Consider the following 23,172-nt stretch of genomic DNA (forward strand, 5'->3'; position numbering starts at 1 on the left):
ATGTAACCTTTCAATTTAAAAATGTATATAATTATACAAGTGAGTACAGCTATATAAAACAAAGCTTAAATAGAACTAGGGCTGAGTCTGAAGTCTTAGAGAAAATGATAGTCTCTGCCACTTCTAAGAAAATCCTGCCCATAAAGAGCCAACAAAACACCTCCCTATCTGAAGGCAAGTAATAGGGTTGGTTAAAATATAAGAAATGGCTTTCTTAAAAGTGTCAAAGAGCTAAAACAGAAGGACAAAAGGGAAAATCCTCTTCACCCACTTTCGGGCTGGGACCCTGAAGGGGCTACACCTTAGAAATAAGGGTGAACCACAATAAATCAGTTCATACACTGAATGCAGTGTGGCCTTGAGTCATCTGGTTGGCCCAGGAAGGTCTCCAAAGCTGAGATTTGATTAAGCAACTCTGGATTTTCTGGATTCCCTTAAGCAGATGTACACACACACATATACTCCTTTCTGAAAAACTATCATCCTTGGTCTCAAATGATTTTTCAAATAATTTTTCAAATACAATGCCCAGCATGCAATTAAAGACAATCAGGTACACAAGGAAACAAGATAAGATGACCACAACAGATTCAGAAGGACTCCAAGTATTGGAATTATCAGACATGGATTTTAAATTATGCTTGCTATGTTCAAGGAGATGAAAGCCAAACTTAAAAACCTCAGCAATGACCCAGAAATCATAAAATGTGACACAGCAGAATTTGGGTGTTTTTGAGACCAGGTCTCACTCTGTCACCCAGGCTGGAATGTGGTGGCGTGATCACAGTTCACTGCAGCCTTGACCTCTGGGGCTCAGGTGATGTTCCCACCTCAGTCTCCTGAGTGGCTGAGACTACAGGCATGCACCAGCATGCCCAGCTCATTTTTGGTTTTTTTGCTTTTTGTTTTTTTTTTTGTAGACATGGGGTTTTGCCATGTTGCCCGGGCTACACAGCAGATTTTTAAAAGAAGCAAAGAATAATTTTATTACTGAGAAATGCAAAAACCGAAATTAAGAATTCAATAAACAGGTCTAACAGCCAATAGACACCATTGAGATAGTGAACCAAAAGATAGGTCGGGGAAAATAAAACGCTCAGAATGAAGAGAGGGTAAGAAACCTGGAAGATACAGTGAGAAAGGTCTAATATCCAAGAGTTAATCAGAATCTCAGATGGAAAAGAGACAGAATGGGGCAGAGGCAATATTTGAATAAATGTTCCAAAAATGATGAAACCTGTCAAACCACATGTGTAACAATCTTAATGAATTCCCACCAGACAAAGGAAAGTTTTAAAGCATCCTGATGGAGGGGCAGCGGGGGCAGGGGTGGGGAGATTACTTTCAAAGAAGCAACTGTTAGATTGACAGCTTAGTTTTCAACAACAAAAATGGCAGCTAAAAGACCGTGTATCTCCAAGGAGCATGAAGAAAACAACTGCCAACCTAGTATAGGAAAAAATATCCTTCAAGAAAAAAATTAAAATACAGACTCAGACAAATAAAAACAGAGTTCATCTCCAGCAAACCCTCACTACGAATGAAGCAAAAGAAAACTGCCTCAGGATGGAAGGTCACAGATAGAGAAAGGAATGAAGACCCATGAAGTTCAAATAAGCATGTGAAATCTAAAGGAATATTGACTGTATAAAATAATAATGTCTTGTAAGGTTTAAAATACATACAGAAAATTAAATTACAGGACAACAATATGTATGTTACAAGGTAGGTAAATGGAACTAAGGTGCTTTAATATTCTTGCTTCAACTAGGAGGAAGGTAGAAGTATCAGTTAACACTAGACTTTGATAAGTGAAGAATACATGCTATAAATGCTAGGGTAATCACAAAAAGAATACAAATGAATAAGTGATATCTGAAGTAATAAAGGAAAAACGATATAAAAATACTCAGTCAAATAAAAGAAAAATACAGGGGGAAAAAGAAATACAGAGTTAGTAGAATAAAAATGTGATGTTGTACTTAACCCCAAAATGTCAATAATTATATCAAGTATAAATGAATCAAATGTTTCAAAAAAGAACGATTATCAGATTGGGTTAAAAAATAAATCTACAAATATATGTTGCTTTCAAGAGACCCATCTAAAACATGAGAATACAGAAAGGTTAAAAGTAAAAGGATAAACATATATCATGCAAACATTAGCTAAAATAAAGATGGTATTGCTATATTAAAGATGGTGTTGCCGTATTCGTTTCAGACAAAACAGAATCAAAGAAAAAGGATCACTAGAGTTAAAAAGAGTCCCTTCATAGTGATGAAATGCTTAATTCACCAGAACAATATAAAGAACTAAATCTGTATGCACTTGAGAACATGGACTCAAATTATATATAAAGCAAAAGTTGACAAAACTTCTCAGAGAATTAGACATGCATTAGTATCTCAGGGGTAAATTTTAAGATATCTCTTGGCTGGGCGTGGTGGCTCACGCCTGTAATCCCAGCACTTTGGGAGGCCAAGGCAGGTGAATCACTTGAGGTCAGGAGTTCGAGACCAGTCTGGTTAACATAGTGAAACCCCGTCTCTACTAAAAATACAAAAATTACAAAAACTAGCCAGGAGTGGTGGTACGTGCCTGTAGTCCCAGCTATGTGGGAGGCTGAGGCAGGAGAATTGCTTGAATCCAGGAGGCAGAGGTTGCAGTGAGCTGAGATTGCACCACTGCACACTCCAGCCTGGGCAACAGGGCAAGACTCCAGCTCAAAAAAAAAAAAAAAAAAGAAAGAAAGAAAGGATATCTCTCTCAGTAGTTAAAAGAATAAGAAGACAAAAAAGTTAGTAGGGACAGAGATACAATATGATTACCAAACTTGATCAATGGGCATATATAGAATGCTATATCCAATAACTGCAGAATATATACTTTTCAAGTGCTTACATATTTGCAAAAACTGACCACAAGCTGAACCATAAAGTAAGTCCCAGGGCATTTTAAAAGATTGAAATCACTCAAAGAAAATTCTCTAAGGAAAATGTGTTAAAGCCAGAAACAAAATACAAAAAATACACAGAAAATTCTCATATTACTGGAAATTAAGAAATATACTTTTAAAAAACCCATGGATCAAAAAAGAAATTACAGTGAGAATTTAAAAATATTGTCAAATAATTAAAATATTACATCTCAAAAATGATGGGATGCAGGTAAAGCAATACTTGAAAATGAAATGTATAGCTTTAAATATGTATGTCAGGAAGGAAACAAGGGTATAAACACCTACCTACCCATCCCAAGAAGTTAGAAAAAGAGCAAAATAATTCCTAAAAAGGTATATAAAATATAATGAATATAAAGGCAGAGATTAACAAAATAGAAACACTTGAAGAATACTATTAGTATTTTTAAAACTGCATCTGTAATTAAAAGCTTTCCCACAAAGAAAATTCTAGGCCTAAATGGCTTCACTGCTAAATTCTATCATGCATTTAAAGAAAAAATAAAACCAAATTTAACCTAAACTCTTCCAGAGAATCAAAAAGCAGGTATCTTCCTTAGCTCATTTTACAAGGCTACTAAAGCCTGACAAGGACAGCACAAGAAAAACAAAATTTCAGGCCAACCCCACTCATGAACAAAGATCTAAAATTCCAAAGTAAAATTAGAGGAAAATGTGATGTTGACCAAGCTGGGTTTATTTCTGGAATGCAGTTTATTTAGCATTAGGAAATCAATCAATATAATGTGACTTGAGGAATATCCTATGGCTATATTAACAGTAGGAAAAACATTTGATAAAATCCAGTATCTATTCATGATGTAAGCTCCTAACAAACTAAGGACAGAATAAAACTTCCTTAATCTGATGATAGCTAGAAAAAAATTAAACTAAACATCATATTTAATGGAGAAATGTTCAAAGTTTTCCTTTCAAGAAAGGAAACAAGACAATAGCGCCACTATTACTACTTCTCTTCAACATTATAATCGAAATACTAGCCAGTACAGTAAGATAAGAAACAAAAGTATAACATTTCGAAAGGAAGAAACAAGACTTTATTTGCAGATAAGACCGAATACATAGTAAAAGATCGAATACATACTCTAAAGATACATAACTAAAAGTTTAGCAAAACTGTTAGATACAAGGTCACTATAAAGATATAAACAAACAAAATAATGGCTATAAACATTTACGATATCAAAAATATCAAATATCTACAAATAAAACTCTCAAAAGTTGTGAACAATCTTCTGGAGAAAATCACAACCATTACTGAAAGAAATTAAAGACCTAAATAAATGGAGTAGTGTATCATGTTCATGAATCAGAAAATGATAAAGATGTCAATTCTTCCCAAATTGCTCTCTAGATTCCATGCAGCTCCAATCAGAGTAGCAACAGGTTTTGTGGGTGTGTGTGGAAAATGACAAGATGACACTAAAATCAAAGAAATGTGCGAAGGGTCAAGAATAGCGAAGATGCTTTCGAAGGACAATGTGGAAGAACTTGTTCTACTAGATATCAAGTTTTATGATAAAACTATAATAAACAAGACAATGTGGCATCAGTACAAGTAGAGACAAACAGACCAAAGGAACAGAACAGAGAGCACAGAAACAGAACCACAGATATATGGACATTTGATTCCTGAAAATAGCAGGGAAATAGTGTGCTGGGACAATTAGCTATCCATATAAGAAAAAACAGTATTATCCCCTACCTCACACAATATACCAAAATCAATTTCAGGTATATGCTAGATCTATATGTGAAAGCCAAAACAATAAAGCTTCTAGAAGATGAGAGAATACCTTGAAGTAATCTTATGAGAATACCATGAAATAGAAAAAGCATGCCACACAGTGGGAGAAGATATTTACAACCAGCAAGGGCTCATTTCCAGCATATAGTAAAAAACTCCTACAAATCGGCAAGTCAAAAAGACAAGGAAGTACATGACACATTTTTGAAGGAATTCTTCCCAAAATAGTCATGAAAGCACAAACCTGTTACCTGGAAGATTTAGTTAAAAATACTAACATTCTCCCTGAGATTTAGAGAGTATTTTTAACTATACATTAACATTAAAAAAAAAATTAACTGCTCATATTTCAATAAACCAGTTCTCCCATTCCTTATCCAATCTAAACTGTAAAAGAAATAATTACTCTTGAAAAGTCCTGTTGAAGAAATCTTTGCCTACTCCAAGGTCACAAAGACATTCTCCACAAACTGAGATCTACCTACATATCCATCAACAATGATATATAATGATCTATTCATACAGTGGAATGATATACAGTAATGAGAATGAACAGTCTACAACTACATACAATATAAATACATCTCAAATTCACAATGTTGCATAAAGGAAGTCAGAGACAGAAGAGTCCATTTAGATAAAGTATAAAAGTAGGCAAAACTAACCTGTGGTGTTAAAAGTTAGGAAAATATGCGGAGGTGGGGCTGGAGGGGGGTAAGGTGGTAAGAATTTCTTGATCTGGGTGCTAGTACACAAGTGTGCTCAGGTGGTGAAAATTCACTGAGTTGTTCACTACCATACTTTCTGTGTACTTTCTGCATATTAAACTTCAGTAAAAGGTTATTTGGGTTTTTTTTAAGTGTAAAGGAGTACATTTTTCACAATTGTTTAGGGAATATGAGAACAAAAATGTTTGAAGTTCATTGCTTCAGGGTAAAGCACAAAAATCAGATAATAAAATTTTAAAAAGCGACATACTAATTACCAAAAATATATAAGAGGTGTCAAACCAACTAGTGACTCTCAAACTTACAGTAATATTGGTTTGAAACTATTTGAACCCAACTGATAAACTGACTTATATCTAGACTTAGTGACTCGTGTTGATTCATAAAGATTTCAGATAAGCAACTTGATCTTGCAGGTTTTTGTTAAACAAGAGGGTTTTTACATCTTAGAAGTTAACTAACAACTAGATTTACACATCTAGTCAAACTCCCTAATTTTACAAATGAAGAAACCAAGGTCCTTTGAAGTTGGGTGATTTGTTCAAGGTCATAAGAAGCTCTGAATACGTCTAAACAATTCAAGTTATTTAATTAAGTTAACCTCCTCCCAATTTTCTGTAACTTCTAGGGGATTTCCACCTACCAAGAGTTTGTTTACTGGCAGTGTCCCTCAATACACACTATAGTCAACTGAAACATTTTTATCCAAACAACTCAAAATTAATTTCTTTGCCATCCATGACTAATAGCCAAATGCTATTTCTGTGGCATAAAAGATAAGACTTTCTAAAAGTAAAGTTCATGATGTGCAGCCTAACAGATAACTTGCTGTTTACATTAAATGATGACTTTGACATCAAACTGAAGGCATGTGCGAAAAGTTAGAGTAACAATGGCACCTATTACATATGGTATCCCTGAAAAAAACAAAAAGACTCTATTGTTATCACAAATTGAAACCAAGGATTTTCTAAAAGCGCATATAAACAAATGTTCTAAATTACTGAAATTTAATTATACTAACTTAATATTAATTTATTAAGTCAATCATAACTATGATGAGTACTAAAAAATTAAATTCTCCAATTCATTTCAATTAGCTTCTATATCCAAGAAGTATGCTTAACACTTTTAATAGGAAGAATGACTCGTCATTTTGAAATCAAATCCATCAAAAGTGAATAGTGCATAAACGAACTCATTTAGTCCCATGAAAACACAGTTTTAAATTATAAAAATGCTTTAGCCTAAACTCCATCACCATAGTGTTCTTTCCACTATAATAGGACTCTCTCCTTTTATTTCAACCTATAAAGTTCAGTGCCAAGATAAATCCCTGGACTTGCCATCCCTAGAGGAAACACCTAGCCCTCGAGTATGTGCAGAAAACTTCAAACTAAAACAGAGAATGGTTTTATAGCCACAGAAATCTATTTACTAAAGAACTGGCGGTCTCCATGATATAAATACAAATAATTAAAAATGACTTAACAACTAAGTGCAACATGGTATTCTGGAACAGAAAAAGGACATTAGTGAGATTCTGGTAAAATCGAGTAAAATCTACAGTTTCGCTAACAATAATGTACCAATGTTAATGTCTTAGTTTAGACAAATGTACCAGGGTTATATATACTTGGGTATATGGGAATTCTGTATAATCTTTGCAACTTCATTGTAAGTCTAAAATTATTGCAAAATAAAAAGCTTATTTAAAAAGAAATGACTTAGCAAAAACTACTAAAAGTTGAGAAATTTGTAACTCAATTCTGACTCAATTAAATGCCCGCAGTCAATATCTTTCTTAAAATAATGGTCTCCATCAACACAAGGCCTAAATGCGGAAACAGAGTGGGTTCTCAGAAGGGACTCTTTAAATGCTATTTCTCCAACATTAAAAAATAAAATAAATCCCCCAAAACTCCTTAAAAAATACTTCAGGCAGGAATGAAAAGTCTGAAACCATTCCAAAGTGGAAAGGAAAGAGAAGAATCCTGTTTAGTGCAGAAGATGTGGGCAGTGGACAGCCAAGCAGACAAAGGTATTCTAGAAATCCTAGACCAGTAAAGCTTAATAATTAAAAAATACATAACATTTCTTATGCACTCACTTATGGATCAGGTGCTATTTTAAGTGCCACACACGTGTTAACACATTTAATCCTCTTAAGAACCCCATAAGGGAGGCACTACTTTTACCTACATTTTACAGATGGGAAGTTCTGTAAGTAATGGAACAGAGATTTGAAGATAAGCACTCTGAGTGGACAGTCCATGCGTTTAACCACTATACTATACAGCCTTTTGAAGAGCCAAGCCAGAAAAAAGCTACTGCCTTCTAGAGACCAGTCTCCACTACTTACCCTCGGCCTCTACCAGAGGAAAAAGTTCTCTTCCCGAGGCTTGACGGTCCTTGCTAGAACTGCAAAGGAAGATAGCCCTACTGCCATATCTGCAAGATTGTGGTCATAATCTTTCAGCACTTGATGTACTCAGTGCATGTTCCTGCTGAGACACTGTTACACATAAAAGTTAGTTTTTATAATACTATCAGTATTCAAATTCATATATGTTGGGCTGGCTTGGGAATATGAACACTATTACGTGACATTTTTCTGTGGGAAAATGGTGCTGCTTAAAAAAAGTCTTACCAATGGATCATTTAGAAATTGAGGCTCCCCCTACACAGACTCTAGCCTGTAGATACCAAGATAACTGAATTTTAATAAAGACATTGCAATCACTCAAATAATCTAGTTTTGCTCAAACATCAAAAAGGCATAGTTCTTTATACCTAAAAAAAGGAATGGTGTAACTGAAAAAAATAAGCTTAATATTCTATGAATTTCCTGCACTATGGCCAATTGTGGATGTATCCAGCAGTTAACATACTGCTCTCTCCCTGAACCTCTCAAATAAACTCTGCATTAAAAAATTGCTACCAGGTAAACAAATATATCTTTCATGCCCACACCGCAGAACAGAAGGCATATCATCTTAGAAAGTAGCTAAAGTAATAACAGTAATAGTAGTAATGATGATGACAATGTAATAATAAGAACTAACTCTTTTTGAATATTCACCATTGTTAGGCATGTTTTAAATATGATACATCCTCTGGCTCATTTAATCCTTATATGAGGTAGATACCACATTATCCCCACTTCAAAAATGGGGGAACAGGTCAGAGATTAAGTAATTTGCCCACGAACACAGAGCTAGTTAGTGTCAGATCTGAACATCTGAGCATTTTACCGCTAGAGATCATATTTTTAACCTCCGCACTCTGTGTGTAATTAAATAACTTGGTAAACTCTAAAATGTCTTAAAATGAACAGAGCATGCTTACTGAAAGTCATTTTTCAAACGAAAGAGTGGTTTGGAAACTAAAAAAAAAAAAACCCATCTTGCCTTTTATTAGGAGTATTTCCTTCAACCAAGATAAGACTGAACACATTTATGGAAAACAAATTTAAAATGTACTTAGTTTTGTTTTTATCACCTTCAAATCCCTCACTTAATTGTCTGAACATCACAAACAGTGGTAACAGTATGTAACCTCAACACACTCTTTATTTTAAAATCTTGAAGTAAAACAAACACACTGTCCCATGTTATTTACTCACTAAATAAACGAGGGTAAAATAACTGCAAGAGATCCAATACTTTTGAAAAGTTTCAAATCAGCAGTAATTCACGGTGGGAACGAGATATTCCTTTTATGAAAAACCAAAACTATGCTCTTTCAACAAAACTTCAAGATATGCCTGCTTTAATGACAATATTAGGCTGAGAGGGACTAACTTAAATTTTATTTCAAAACATGTGCCTAAATTTAGAAATTCTTCATTGACAATCTAAAAAGCCTATCAGTTTATCTCCCAGAAGAGTCATCTGATCCACATAAATCTAATTCCGGACAGCTAAAGGTGTACTATTAATACTTACCATTTCAGTGAATAATTAACAAAAAGCAGGCAACCCTCAACAATTTCTGGAGCACAAGCTGATTTTAAAAATCATCTATTTGAAACTCAGATTTTGCCTTTCCAGGAGACAGTGATCAATATGCTAGGTTTCCAAGCCGGCTCACAAAAGCCTAAATGTCCAAAAGGTTACAGAAGTATAACAAAACACAGAACCCGTGCAGGCAATGTTTCTACAGGAAAATCAATTTAGCATTCCAACTGAGGATAACAGCAACTACTCCTGACCCATTTAGCCCTGGAGGTAGAAAAAGGAAATCTTCCCTTCCATAACTGGAAGTCTGAGGTTCTCTAGGACCATAGACTTCGGCTTCCACTATGAAGGAGGGCAAAAAGGCAGAGCTGGGGTGGGAGGAGATCCAGGGATGAGGAAGGCAAGACCAACTGGGAAAGAAGGATGGGGGAGGGGATGGCAGCTGAAAGGAGTGAGGAAACAGTGCGAAGATGGTGGGCTGCTGAAGAGGATGAGTGTACAGTACCTGTTCCTGCAGCACGTGGGCTTTTACCAACTTTCCTCCTTGATGCTTAAGGAGAGGGAAGAGGAGGAGAAACCATTGGAGGGTCTTGATAGTGCCTCCCTCACTCTGGCTATTCTCGTTCTCCTTTTCAAGAAAGAACAGGGTGGGTTAAGAGGTCTTATCCACATCCCTCTTGACCTCCTAGAGCACGGGAATGTGGAGAAGGGACTTGGAGGAGTTTTGGTGCCTTCCTTGTTAGTATCCACCCTATCAAAGACTTCAATGTCAACGGAAAACTAAGGGTGCCAGGTAAATGGCAGGAACAGCATCAGAAGGAGAGGATGGAAAGTAGAGAAATTTGAAGCAGGGAGGGAAGTAGGATGTTAGAGTTGGACAAATAGAACTGTCCATGAATTAAACTATAATAAATGTTCTTATTTAGGATTAATTCAGTTTGATAGTTCCAAATATTTCGTCAGGTCCATTTCACTTTTAGAGAAATAAATATTTGTGGCCATGGTAATCATTTGAGGTTACTATATAGAAGGTATGAAAATAAACTTATAAGTAGATATGAGGCAATTTCCCAGTGTTTTATCTTTACACAGTGGCAATATAAATCATTTCAGAAAGGCTTTGTTTACTTGGTAAGCATTCAGTTACATTATCATTTGTTGATTTTTTTCGCCCTAATAAACAGCCCAAATACCATGAGTAATTACTTTCACAAGTAAGGAAGTATATTTTATTTAACTCTTTCTTGGGAGTATAACTATATTTAAAAACTTATTCAGATCAAAGATTGCCCATCAAGATGCCAAGGGATTATTTAAAACAATCTCTAAAGCCACATAATACACACACATGCTGATGTGTACTGAGGAACACAAGACTTCTTTTTCTGTTTCCATGAAGACAGGACTACTTAACTGAAGGCCCCCGAACAATGTACTTCTTAAATGAAGCAGCAAATCCCACATTTCATAACTTTTCTAGAACTTTCAGCCAGAGATAATTAACTAGGCAGCTAAACCTGACCAAATGACTTGGTGGAGGATGAGTACCAGATATTTAGTATCTTTTCCTCTTTTTTAATGATTTCTGTGGCTGTTCTTCCACTTCAACTCTACTCAGATGTGGAGCCCTTCTCTTGAGCAGAGATAAGGGCCAGGATGGCAGGCTCTGCAGCACATAAGAAATGCAACAGCAGAGACAGTGGGAGATAAAAGTGACCACTGGCAAGATGTTCACGCTGTTTCACCAACACCTCAGATACTGCCTGGGAACCTGTTAAGGTCTTTCATTCCCTTGCCCCATAGCAGATTATGGTAGATCCCAGAAGAGCTGCCGTCTTTTCTGCAAATCATGAATAGGGTCCAAAACCTTTGTATCAAATTTTTAAAGAGAAGAAAAACAGGGTCAGCTGTCAAGTACTCCACTTGCTAGGGAAGGCTGGGGTGTGTATGCGTACCTCCAAGCTCTGATAAAGCAAATTCAAATCCCTATAGATAGTTGCCATTTTAATAATGTAATTTGAAATACTATTCAGGACCAGAATAAACAAAATATTTGTTCTTTGAAGTATCTTGGGCATGCTGACGCAAGAGGCAAAGTTGCTGAAAATATCTGAATTTCAGATAGGTCACTACCAGCTATTAGGAATCTTTACAGATTAGCAGACTTCTAACTCAAATATTACCTCTGGCTAGAAAATGGACACATCCGAAAAGAAAAAAAAAAAAAAAACCTTGAGATTATCTGGAGCCAAGGACACTGAAAGCTTTCAAGATTACCAACAGAACTGAAAGGTTTCTTTGTAACACAAATTTCCATTTTCATAAAGTTTGTATCAGTCAGCACAAAAACTTATGCAGAGTACGGTGAAAGAACACACGCTCTAGAATCAGACCTACATGGGTTTGAGTTCTAGCTCTGCAATTTAAGGGCTATATAATCTCCTCAGGGAAGTCACCAAAGAATATTCGAGGTTAGTATTGTTCTGTGCAATCGGGATAACATTATCTTTTTAACACGGGGTGGCTGTGAGGATCTCCAGTGCCTGAATATAATCGACGTTAGCTCTGTTTGCTCCAACAAACTGTACACAGTGTGGTATCTATAACTGAAGAGAAGACTCCATCAAATAAACATATGGAAGAAAATTCAGGGTGATTGAATGCAGATTATGTTCTTTCGGATGTGAAGATGAAAATCACATATTTAATATTTACCTTCACTGAAGTCTAACTTTCCCTTGATTAAGCCAGTTGTAAGCAAATGCGGGCGGGGGCTGTCCCTAAGGTTGTAAAGATTCATATCACACACTGACTAAAAAGCATGTATATGTATATGCCTGCATTCTTCCGGTGTTCATAAAAACATACCATCACGAAATTTGCCATGGGTGATGAGGCCCTTTATAATTTAACACTGTGCAAAATTAAACTCTCATCTCAAAAAACCCTTTCTTTCTTCTTCCACGTGTTCTTGTATACTACTGCAAATCATTGCTAAAGCAAAGAAAAAAGTAAATTCTCTTATCCTTTCAAAATGAAAAAGTGCGCAAAGAAAGCTCAGTTTGCCAAACCGTTCCCTTTTCTCATTCATTCTTGTTCTTTCAGAAACCAGAAGTAAATATACTGTAGGCCAAAATGACTGCCTGATTGACAAACGTCACTGAAGAAACACACCGAACTGACAAGCCCGGTCTGGACCAAAGGTGGCAAGTTTTCTTAAATAATTCAAGTAAGTTACATTTCAGTAGAAACAGAAGGCTTTACATTTTAACACATTAACAGTGTTAATTTTAACACATTAACAAACTTCGGATTTTTTTAATGCAGCTTACTTTATGCCTCACCTGTCCCTCACCCTTCAAATCCTGCTTTTACGCACTTTATGAACTGGCACACGGTAAGAAGCTACAGAACTCCAACTGGGAATAACTAATCTGATGTTGGACCTCAGAGGACTGCTTGTGTGATCTTTAAAGGAAAGCAATATTTTCTCCTTACTCAACACCTACCAACAGTCATCTGTAAACCTTCTCTCCAACAATTCTTACTATACTGCTACTAACCTTCACATCTCTTAACACCCTCAACGGCCCCTACGCTGGTGCTGCTAGTCCTCATCCTCAAACACCTTCCTGGGGGCTTAAAGCCGGTCCACAGAGGCTCACTCTCCGCAATGCCTAGGGTCCAGCGAGGAAGGGCATCTTCCCCTCCGTTGGGGGGACCAAGGCCAATAAAGTCGACACCCCACCCCAGCCACTCCCTCTCCCCTCGGCCTCTCAGGGCGTCTGGGGCGGGCGCGGACGCGCCAGGCCCTGCGCAAACCTCCCGCAGCCCCGCAGTTCCCGCTGTCAGCCGCAGTCCCGGGCCGAGCTGAGTCCCTGGGACACCAGCAGTTGCGCACACGCCCACCGTCTCAGGCACAGGGTCACTGGGACGATCCCGGGGGCGCCTCCGACGTCCCAGCTCCGGCAGGTGCCGGGCCTCCCCGCGGACACTCACCAAGCGGCTGCTGCTCTCTGGTCGCCGCCGCCGCCGCCTCGCCCTCACGCCCGTTGCCTGCTCCCGCGGGGGGTCCGGGCCGGCGCCGCTTCCCCGCCCGAACCCCCAGGGTGCGCGCCGTGCGGGGCCGGGATCCGGTGTGAGCCGCCGCCGCCGCCGCCCCCTTTCCTCCCTCCTCCCTCAGTGCGTCCCTCCCACCGAGGCCCGCCTCGTATTTCCTAGATCCGGTCTGAGCGAGAGCTTGGCAAGCAAGCTCTGGCTTCAGGGCTTCCGTCGGGCGCCGTCGCTCGCCAGGTACAAAGATGGCGCCGCCGGGTACTGCCAAGGGCGATCTCGCGAGGCTTCCCCCACAGGAACAGGAGGGCGGGGGCCCAAAGGAAAGGTGATAAATTAGGGAAGCCTGAGCAAACACTTCCCATATCGGAAATGGGCAGTACCAGTTACCGAGGAAGTTACTGCGCCTGCGTGCGCGGGTAATGACGCATGCCCGGAACGGCCCCTAAAGTAGGACCTGGTTCTCCAGGTTTTACCTGTTTCCACTAGTGGCGCGGGGCGGGGTAATGAAACCCAGTCAAGAAACCCAGTAAAGGGCTTGGCAGGACCAGGCACCAAGTGAGAGGCGTCCCTTAAGGCTTGGTCATCCCTCAGGAGCCCGAATGGCCAACACACTTTTGCGTCCTCGGGAGTCTTCCAACCCTTTGCTTGTCCTTATGGGTTCTGTCACCGAGTATTCTTTGCAAAGCCTCAGCTGCACCTTCTTCATCCTGTTATGAGTTCACATTATTGATCAAGAGCTTCTTGCTGTGTGCTTGCAGATGGCCTCACAGCTGGCAGCCACAGTCCTGTTTCCCACATCACCATCTAACTTTCTCTTTCATTTTTGGTGCTGCATGAGCTATCTGATACGAATAATTCTTTTTCCTATTTTATTTTTTCTTGCTCATTCATTCAAACGTGTGTTGTTCAGTTTCCTATGTGCTAGCTACTGAGGAAATGCTGTAACCTCAGGGAGCTATTGGCCTGGGATAGAGATGAATGAGAAAAAACAATGATGACACTTGAGCACTGTAAGTTCTGTGATAGAAATGAGTACAGAGAGGAGTGACAGATATGGGGGGAGGATATCATAAAATACATCAAAGAGGAAATCCCTTTTTTTTTTTTTTGAGACCGAGTCTTCCTCTGTTGCCTAGGCTGGAGTGCAGCTGTGTGATCTCGGCTCACTCCAACCTCTGCCTCCCGGGTTCAAGCGATTCTCGTGCCTCAGCCTCCTGAGTAGATGGGACACTGAGTAGTGTGTACCTGTAGTCCAGCTGATTAGTTTTGGTAGAGACAGGGTTTCACCATGTTGACCAGACTGGTCTCGAACTCCTGACCTCAGGTGATCCACCCGCCTCGGCCTCCCAAAGTGTTGGGATTACAGGTGGTGAGCCACCGCGCCCAGCCAAAGAGAAAATTCTTGAGAGGTGTCTTAACAGGCATAAGATTTAGTCCAGTGAATCACTCGGGGTGATAGCAGGAAACAAACCACCCCAATTATTTCAACCAATAGAATTTAATATCAAGAACTGATTATTAGGCAACTGATAAGGTCAGAGAGAACTGTTAATGTACCACAGAGGTAGCAACTGCAGGAAGCAGCTACTATGCCTAGAGCTAGAAGGAGGATGGGAAGAGGTTGGGATTATTACAATGTATACGTTTAGAGGAGTTGCCTTGTGGAGGTAAAACTCAGACCTCTGAGAAAGGAGCAGCATCCGCTGGTGTTATGTCTCTGGGCAGGGCTCAAGGCGTTGCCTCTGCAAGTGTGGACAAACTGCAAACGATCCAACTGCTGCTATGGGAAGGAAGTTCTCCTGTCCCTCTGGGAGCTTCCAATCTCCCTCTAGCCTGGGGATGAGAATGTAACAGCTGGACTGGAGCTGAATTTGACCCACATCCTGAAGTAGAGCAGCTGCAGTGTCAAGAGCCACTCATTTTGGAAGCTGGATGTGGTCAGAAAGGGGTTCATTCACTCCTATCACACACCCCACACAGTGGGGCCCATCGTGCTGAAACATTTGTAGAAAACCTGCTTCAAGTTCAGGTTTCGGACCAAGGAGAGCAGCCCCAGCCAAATCACAAAATCATGAGTGAGAAAAAAAGTCTCAGTAGCATGGCACTGAGACTTTTGCTTATTACGTGGCAAAAGTGGACTAACACGGCAGCTCTGTTCTACAAACTGAGCCATGGTTTAGTCTCCCTATGTCTTCTTGCTCCACCATTCCTAGACTGTTGTCCTAGTCTACATGGTCCAGAATGGCTCAGCACCACATCACATTTCAGTCGTCAAGGGGGAGAAAGCCTACCCATTTCCTTTAAGGGCATGACCCAGAAGTTGTTAGCATCAACTTATGTTCACAACCCATTGGTCAGATCTTAATTACGTTACTGCATCTACCTGCAAGGGAGACTGTGAAACGTGGTCTTATTCTAAGCAGTCCTGTAACTAGTTAAACATTCCATGACTTTGGAAAAAACATTGAGGGGACAACCAGAAGACCCATAAAATAATCAAAACTCGGACCTTATTTGAAGTTATATCTTGTCCTCTCTCCCAGTTGGATCCTGCCACCGATGAGGGGCTTCGAGTCAAGGAAGCAGGTGTAACCCTTCTCTTTCTGTCCCTTAGGCTTCTACTTCTCCTACCCCATCTTGCTAACCATAGCTGTATCTCCTCCGGGGGTGATAGAAATGAAGGTGGCAAGGTGTTGCTTTACTGATCCTTTCATAACATGGCTTTGTCTTTTCTGGACATGGAAAATGCTGAAAATTGGCTCTCTGTTGATTTCTTCTGTGACTTCTTCTTAGGGTCCCACTGGGAAGATTCAGGAGTACCTGTCAGGACACAAATGAAGCTCTTTCTTCCATCTAGCCTCTCTTTTCTCAGCCCTTTGTCTCTCTTACTTTTCAGTGCTGCTGTAAGTCCTCTCTTGGTTGTCAATACCTTCTATATGACTGGCATCCGAATGCTGGCTCTTATAGGGTGAGTATGATTGTTCAGGACCCCCTTCACTGCACATTTCTTAAATATGGACTCAATCCTTTTAAACTTCTCCTCAGCCCCTGTCTCTTGTGGAATACCCATAGTTTCTTACTGCCAGTGTTACTTCAACAACTGGCAAGCCCTTTGGCAGGCACAAGCAAATAGCTCAAGCTATTTTGCCTTCTGAGACACTCACCTGATCCATGAGAAGTTCACATGTCCTTGCTATACTGAACAACAGACATGCTGCCTTGTCATTGCTGCTCCAGCAAGTTTTCTGCCTTTAGAATTCTGACAAGAGGCATTGTCAGTGTCTATACTGACATGGGCCTCCAAACTCCAGGGATACATAGCAGGCTCTCCCTAAAACTTTCTCTCTGGGTTGGACCTACAGATAGCTTCAGTTCAGTGACCAACCATCTGGAGGGTGATATGTCTTGAAGACATTCTTAATCAGCTCTCAGAGGCCACCTCACTCTCATTTTTCTCATTGGCTTCCCCCGTTTCAGTGGGAGAGAAAATCTACAATACCCCCTTGAAGATAATAACTAATATACCTCTCCCTTGTAGTCTTCTCTTATTTAGGCTGGAGGAAGTGTTTGAGTGAGGTCATAGAACCGGTTTTGTCACCTCTTGGTGAGTCCTGTAGAGAAGTGCCTAGGAGCTCTCTTTGGAATGTGGTAGTACTTAGTATGCATTCTTTTCACCTGTATCAGACACATCTTATGTATCATTTCAGATATTTTTGGCCTCACCTGTTGTATCAATATTCTATTGTCCTGCAACAAACCACTTCAAAACATCAATAGTCCAAAATAATAATCATGTTATTTGCTCATTATGCTGTGGGTCAACAAATTGGGGTGGGCTCAACTGGGCAGTTTTTCTTCTGGTCTCACATGGGGTCACTCATGGTAAAAAGAATAGAGGCCATTCATGGGACCAGCGACATTCGGTGTCACTCCCAACTCCACAAGGTATGGTCTAAAAGCTAAAAAGTTAGCTGGGCCTTTCATGGACCATTTCATGAGGCTGTCTGCTTTTACATGATGAGGTATATGATGCCAGCAGTTCTCATTGTCATATGCAACTCCTTTGCAGTAAAATGGGTCCATTGGTTTAAGGCAATACTTTGTGGGATACCATGTTACTATATGACCACTTGTAAACTCCTGAATGGTGGTGCTCATGGGAAAACTGTGGATAGGTAAGCCAAACTCATATTCAGAGTATGAATCAGCTCTGGCAAGAATGAACTGCATGCCCCACACCCCATGTGGAAAGGATCCAAAGTAATCAATCTGCCAAAGTGGCTGGTCTCCTTGAGAAATGGTGCTGTACTGTGGGCTCACTGTTGATCTCTGCTGCTGGTAGATCAGGCCAGTAATAGCTAATTGAGCCTTGGTAAGAGGGAGCCCTTGCTGGGCCTGAAGGGTAACACTGGGTTCAGTTGAGAGAATCCCTTGCCCCTTTGCTTTCCCTTCTTATAGTGCAAGTCTAAGAGGAGCCTTGTCAGTGATGGACTACTCAGGCTGCTTGATGCCAGGCAATCTGAAGTTGCGGTGCCAACTGTTTATAGGCATTGTCTGGGACCTTGGGGTTAATTAGATATTACAATTCTTCTATGAGGGGAAGAAGTCCTATGGGAAGCTGAAATTGGGTGCAGCTTTTCTCTTTGGTAAAAGGGCAGATCCCTGGTTCCAGTTAGCTTTTTGCCTGTAACCCAACATGAGTTCTCAGGATCACATTTAGACAAATCTGCTCTTTGTACTAAAATACCCTATTTAAACTATGTTAATGTTCTGTGTAGACCCCTTGATTTTTACTTCGTGATTTAGTGATTCTCAATGGAAAAGTGGTTTCTTGTAATCTAATTTTTTTTCTGTATATTCTACCCCCTACTCTGCTTCCCACCTAACCTTCATTTAGTACTTGCCCCTGTACTGGCCAGTACCTTAAATAACAAGTGTCAGAATGCCTTCTGAGCTTGCTAGAAGAATTAAGAGCAACCTACTCTAATTTTCCCTATCATAAGCACAAGAAACAACTGAATTGAGCCCTCTTATACCAAGACACTGAAAGAGGGAATATAAAATTATTAATTAGTTCTATATCATGACTATAGTGGGGACTCTGTCTAAAGAACAGTACCAACCCAAAGGTAATGAACTGAGGGATAAAGAGAGAGACAGAAGAACTAGATTTGGGGGATATCATTTGTACTCCTGCATCATGCAGTACTTAAAACCAGTCCTATCTTCTATACTGTTAGTTACATGATCTCTTTTCCTTTTGCATAAGCCTGTTTGGGATATGTTTTCTGTCACTTGCAAAGAAAAGATTCTAAGTGAATATATCATGAATGAAAGAGTTTAAGAAATGAATGGTTTGAATACTCAAGATCATGACTGAGTATAGGGAAGGTGATAAGGTTTGGCTCGACGTCCCCACCCAAATCTCATCTTGAATTGTACTACTATAATTCCCATGTGTTGTGGGAGGGACCCAGTGGGGGATCATTGAATCATGGGGGCGGTTTCCCCCATAATGTATTCCTGGTAGTGAATAAGTCTTCCGAGATCTGATGGTTTGATAAGGGGAAACCGTTTCGCTTGGCTCTCATTCTCTCTCTTGTCGCCACCATGTGAGATGTGCCTTTTACCTTCCACCATGATTGTGAGGCCTCCACAGCAATGTGGACCAGTAAGTCCAATAAACCTCTTTCTTTTGTAAATTGTTCAGTCTTGGGTATCTCTTTATTAGCAGCCTGGAAATGGACTAATACAGAAAGCAAAGTGACCAAAAATATTTATATTGTTTCAATAAAATGAATCCAATTTTTGCCTATTGCTTAGGGCTCAACATGTAATAAATACTCAAGACATAAGTGCTCAATAAGCATGTGTTAAATTAATTGTAATTCTACAAAAGGAACACACCTGGAGAACCTAAGGTGACACAGTGAGTGGACAGGGGCAGGATTTAAACCCCTCCCCACCCAAAGTAAGTGATTTATGAATCAATACTGCTTACAAAATATTGTAGCTGAGAGTATTCTTGGCTTTTGGGAAGACTATAGACTACCCTTCAATACACATTAAAAAATGGCTTGTTTTAGCAGCTTTTTTTCCTGATGGTTTTGAGGTTTTCCTGAACCACAGAGTTTCCTTTTCATAGTAAACATGTAATAGTACAAAGAGACATTTGACAGATGAAAACTGAGGTTAAGAGAATTGCCCAAGGTAATAGGTAACTGGTTCAGCCAAGATGGGAATTCAGCCCTTCCCTTCCCAAATGCAATGAGCTCTCTGCCAGGAACACCAGAAACAGTAAGTATCATTTATTCACAGCCTTAGGGATTAATTCATCGTTCAACATACATTTATTGAGCCATGTTCTGAGGATACCGAGATGAATAAGACAAAGTCCATGGCTTCAAGGTATTTGCAGCCTATTAGAAAGAATGTCACATAAACAAATAAGCATAATGGAATGTAGCAAATGAAGCCATAGCTCATGCCTTTGGTGTTCTAGAAGCTATGGGCCTGGAGGAAGTGTTTGGGAGAGTGGGGGTTGGGAAAAGTTATGGGTGGGACAGAGTTGTCTGCAGTTGTCCTGAAGGAGGTCATGTGTAAACTTATAATAAAAATGAGTAAATATATGTCCAGTTGTTATAAATAAAATAACAAAATTCAAAATTAAGGTTTATTATTATTTCCATCTTACCTAGGAGAAAGTTAAAGCTTTTTAACTTTTTTTTTTTTTTTTTTGAGATGGAGTCTTGCTCTGTCACCCAGGCTGGAGTGCAATGGCTCAGTCTTGGCTCACTGCAACCTCTGCCTCCCAGTTCAAGTGATTCTCCTTCCTCTGCCTCCTGAGTAGCTTGGATTACAGGCGTTAGCCACCACGCCCAGCTAATTTTTGTATTTTTAGTAGAGACGGGGTTTCACCATGTTGGTCAGGCTGGTTGGTCTTGAACTCCTGACCTCAGGTGATCTGCCCTCCTTGGCCTCCCAAAGTGCTGAGATTACAGGCGTGAGCCACCATGCCCGGCTAACATCTCCTTTTGCTACTTAAAAAGATGACTTGCTTCTTCCCAAAGTTCTGAGATTACAGGCATGAGCTACCATGCCCAGCTAATGTTTCCTTTTGCTACTTAAAATGATGATTGGCTTACTCTCAAATCTCATGCTCTCAATCAGAGAGTGATGACACCGTAAGAACTCTTTCTAACTTCTTTTTCTACAATCTTCTGACTCACTGTTGTGAGCTCAGAGATGTGAGAGGGAACAGTTGGGAGATGCTAAATCATGGTGCATGAGAGTGAGTCCTCTTGATATTCCTTAGACAAGGAATAGTCTTGGAGTAGCTGATAAGGTGCATGCATAGATCTTTCAAACCCAGATGGGTTGAAAACCAGTTTCAGGCTGGGCATGGTGGCTCACACCTATAATTCCAACACTTTGGGAGGCTGAGATGGGAGGATCACTTGGGCCCAGGAGTCCAAGACCAGCCTGGGCAACACAGCAAGACCTTGTCTCTACAAAAAATTAAAAACTTAGCCAGGCATAGCGGCACTTACCTGTGGTCCCAGCTATTTGGGTGACTGAGATGGAAGGATTGCTTGAGGTTGGGAGGTTGAGGCCATAGTGAGTCATGGTCATGCCACTACACTCCAGCCTGGGTAACAGAGCAAGACCCTGTCTCAAAATGAAATTCCAAAAAACGAAAAAACCCCACTAGTTCATATTATGATTCATGTGTGTAATGTCCAAAAGACATGTTGAGGAATAATCATTGATAATACTTAATTTGGCATATTTGATTAGAAAATTATAAATAAGGCATATTAACTTATAGTCAAAAGTCAGTGGATAATTATTTAAAATATTACATTTAATCATCTATAATTCTATTATTATAAAACAATTACTTTCCTTTTTACTCATTCATTCATTCAACAAATATATAAGGAGGCTCTGTGATGTTATGTCTTATGCTAGAAGCCAGGATCATAGCAGTGAACAAAGATCTGTGGTTATAGCTTTCCATTTAAAGGGATGGATACACAAACAAGTACAATAAAGTGTAATAAGGGTAGATATGAGGAGCACCTAGTAGAGATACCTAATTTGGACTGAGGGACTCATGAAAGGCTTCATGGAGACAATGACATCTAAATTGAAGGAAGTGACAGGATCATTTACTTTTACAAATGCAGTAATACTTGTATCAGTTAGAGTAGGCTAATAGAACTCAAAAGAAATCCTCAAAATTTAGTGACTTAAAGAACACAATTATTTCTCCCTAACATAACAGTCTAGGTCAGGTATTGTAGGTTGACAGGTGTTCTCCTCCACATGGTGATCTAGGGACCCACGGTCCTCTTGCTTTGTGCCTCTATAACTTCTATAGCCTTGTTACCTACAAGGTTGAGGTTGGATTGCTACAGACAGATATCAGCTAGTAGATGACAAAAAATGTGTAAAGGAGGCACCTGGCCAGGGAGTATTACACATCCCTTCTACTCATATCTCATTGACTAGGACTTAATCATATGACTACATCTAACTTTATATGCCTAGGAAGCAGGTTAGAATGGATTTTGGTGAACAGTTACCAGAATTCACCACGATGGTATACGTAAACTCTTTTTGTAGATTCTTACTTTACTTTTCTTCATATCAAACATTTTCCATGTTTCTTCATAGTCTTCATTAATGTGGTAGGTTTTATTATTCTTCAACAAATTTCCTTCCCTTCTCCTCTGGGTCCATCTCTATAGAACCTCTTCCGGGGGAGGGGCCTCCCTGAAGGAGTAGTATCTGTCCCATTGATAGCAGGCTTGGTCATGTGACTTTCTTTGGCCAGTGGAATTTGTCCAGAAATGAAATATTCCACATCTGAACATAAGCTTTAAGAGCTGTTACTCTGTCCATACTTTTTGTCCACTGCCATGAGACCAACATGGGGACTGGTCCTTCCAACTGGGTCCTAGGATGAAGCAGAGCTATAGCTAACCTGCAAAGGGTAGGTAATGTGAATGAGAAATAAATCTGTGATAAATCACTGAAATTTGGGAATCATCTGTTACCGCAGCATTTAATTTTTTAAATTTTTTAAGCCATTTAAAAATATTGGACATTTAAGTGGTTTCCAATTTTCTGCTATTATATGTCATGCTAAAATGGACATCTTTATGCAAATATTTTATTTCTTTTATATTATTTTCCAAAGCCACTTTTTTCAGATTAAAAAACTGAGTCAATAATGATATGACTATCATTATTGCTCTTGTTTCTAAGAGGGTTATATTGTCTGTGTATTAAGACAGGGCACAGCAATAAGCACAGAAACCACTCTAATACTGTCAAAAAAGGAAAAATTAAAGAGGAAATTGATTTCACAAATAATGAAGAAGCTGAGAAGTCAGTGATGAAACTACCCTGAGAATGGCAACAGCAGAAAGATGCTGCCATCCCTAGGGATGGGAAACATTTATTTGGAGGAGGTGGTTTTACCAGATCCCAGAATCCAGGGCAATTTAAAGGGATCCTGAACCATGGCTATGTCTGCCTGGTCAGAATTGTCCAGTAGTAGCTTGGACCATCAAGGGAGGTTTGGTTTGGCAACAGCTAAATCCATGGAAGAGATGCTTTAAGAATCAGAAAAAGAGGGAGAAAAATACTGCAAACTCTTCCCTCTTGCTCTCCAGTCTCTCCAATCTTCTG

General features: G+C 39.6%; 1 protein-coding gene across 1 annotated transcript in view; it reads right to left on the bottom strand.

Annotated features, from left to right (window-relative positions):
- The window catches only part of TAB3 (TGF-beta activated kinase 1/MAP3K7 binding protein 3), a 61,686-nt gene extending 47,992 nt beyond the window's left edge, over positions 1-13,694 (bottom strand). The window contains exon 1 of the mRNA XM_011970695.1: positions 13,417-13,694. The gene's annotated coding sequence lies outside the window, so the exon portion shown is untranslated. The remainder of the gene's footprint in view (positions 1-13,416) is intronic.
- Positions 13,695-23,172: the final 9,478 nt, after the last annotated feature.

Source organism: Mandrillus leucophaeus, unplaced genomic scaffold (assembly GCF_000951045.1).
Source record: "Mandrillus leucophaeus isolate KB7577 unplaced genomic scaffold, Mleu.le_1.0 Scaffold964, whole genome shotgun sequence".
Lineage (NCBI taxonomy): Eukaryota > Metazoa > Chordata > Mammalia > Primates > Cercopithecidae > Mandrillus > Mandrillus leucophaeus.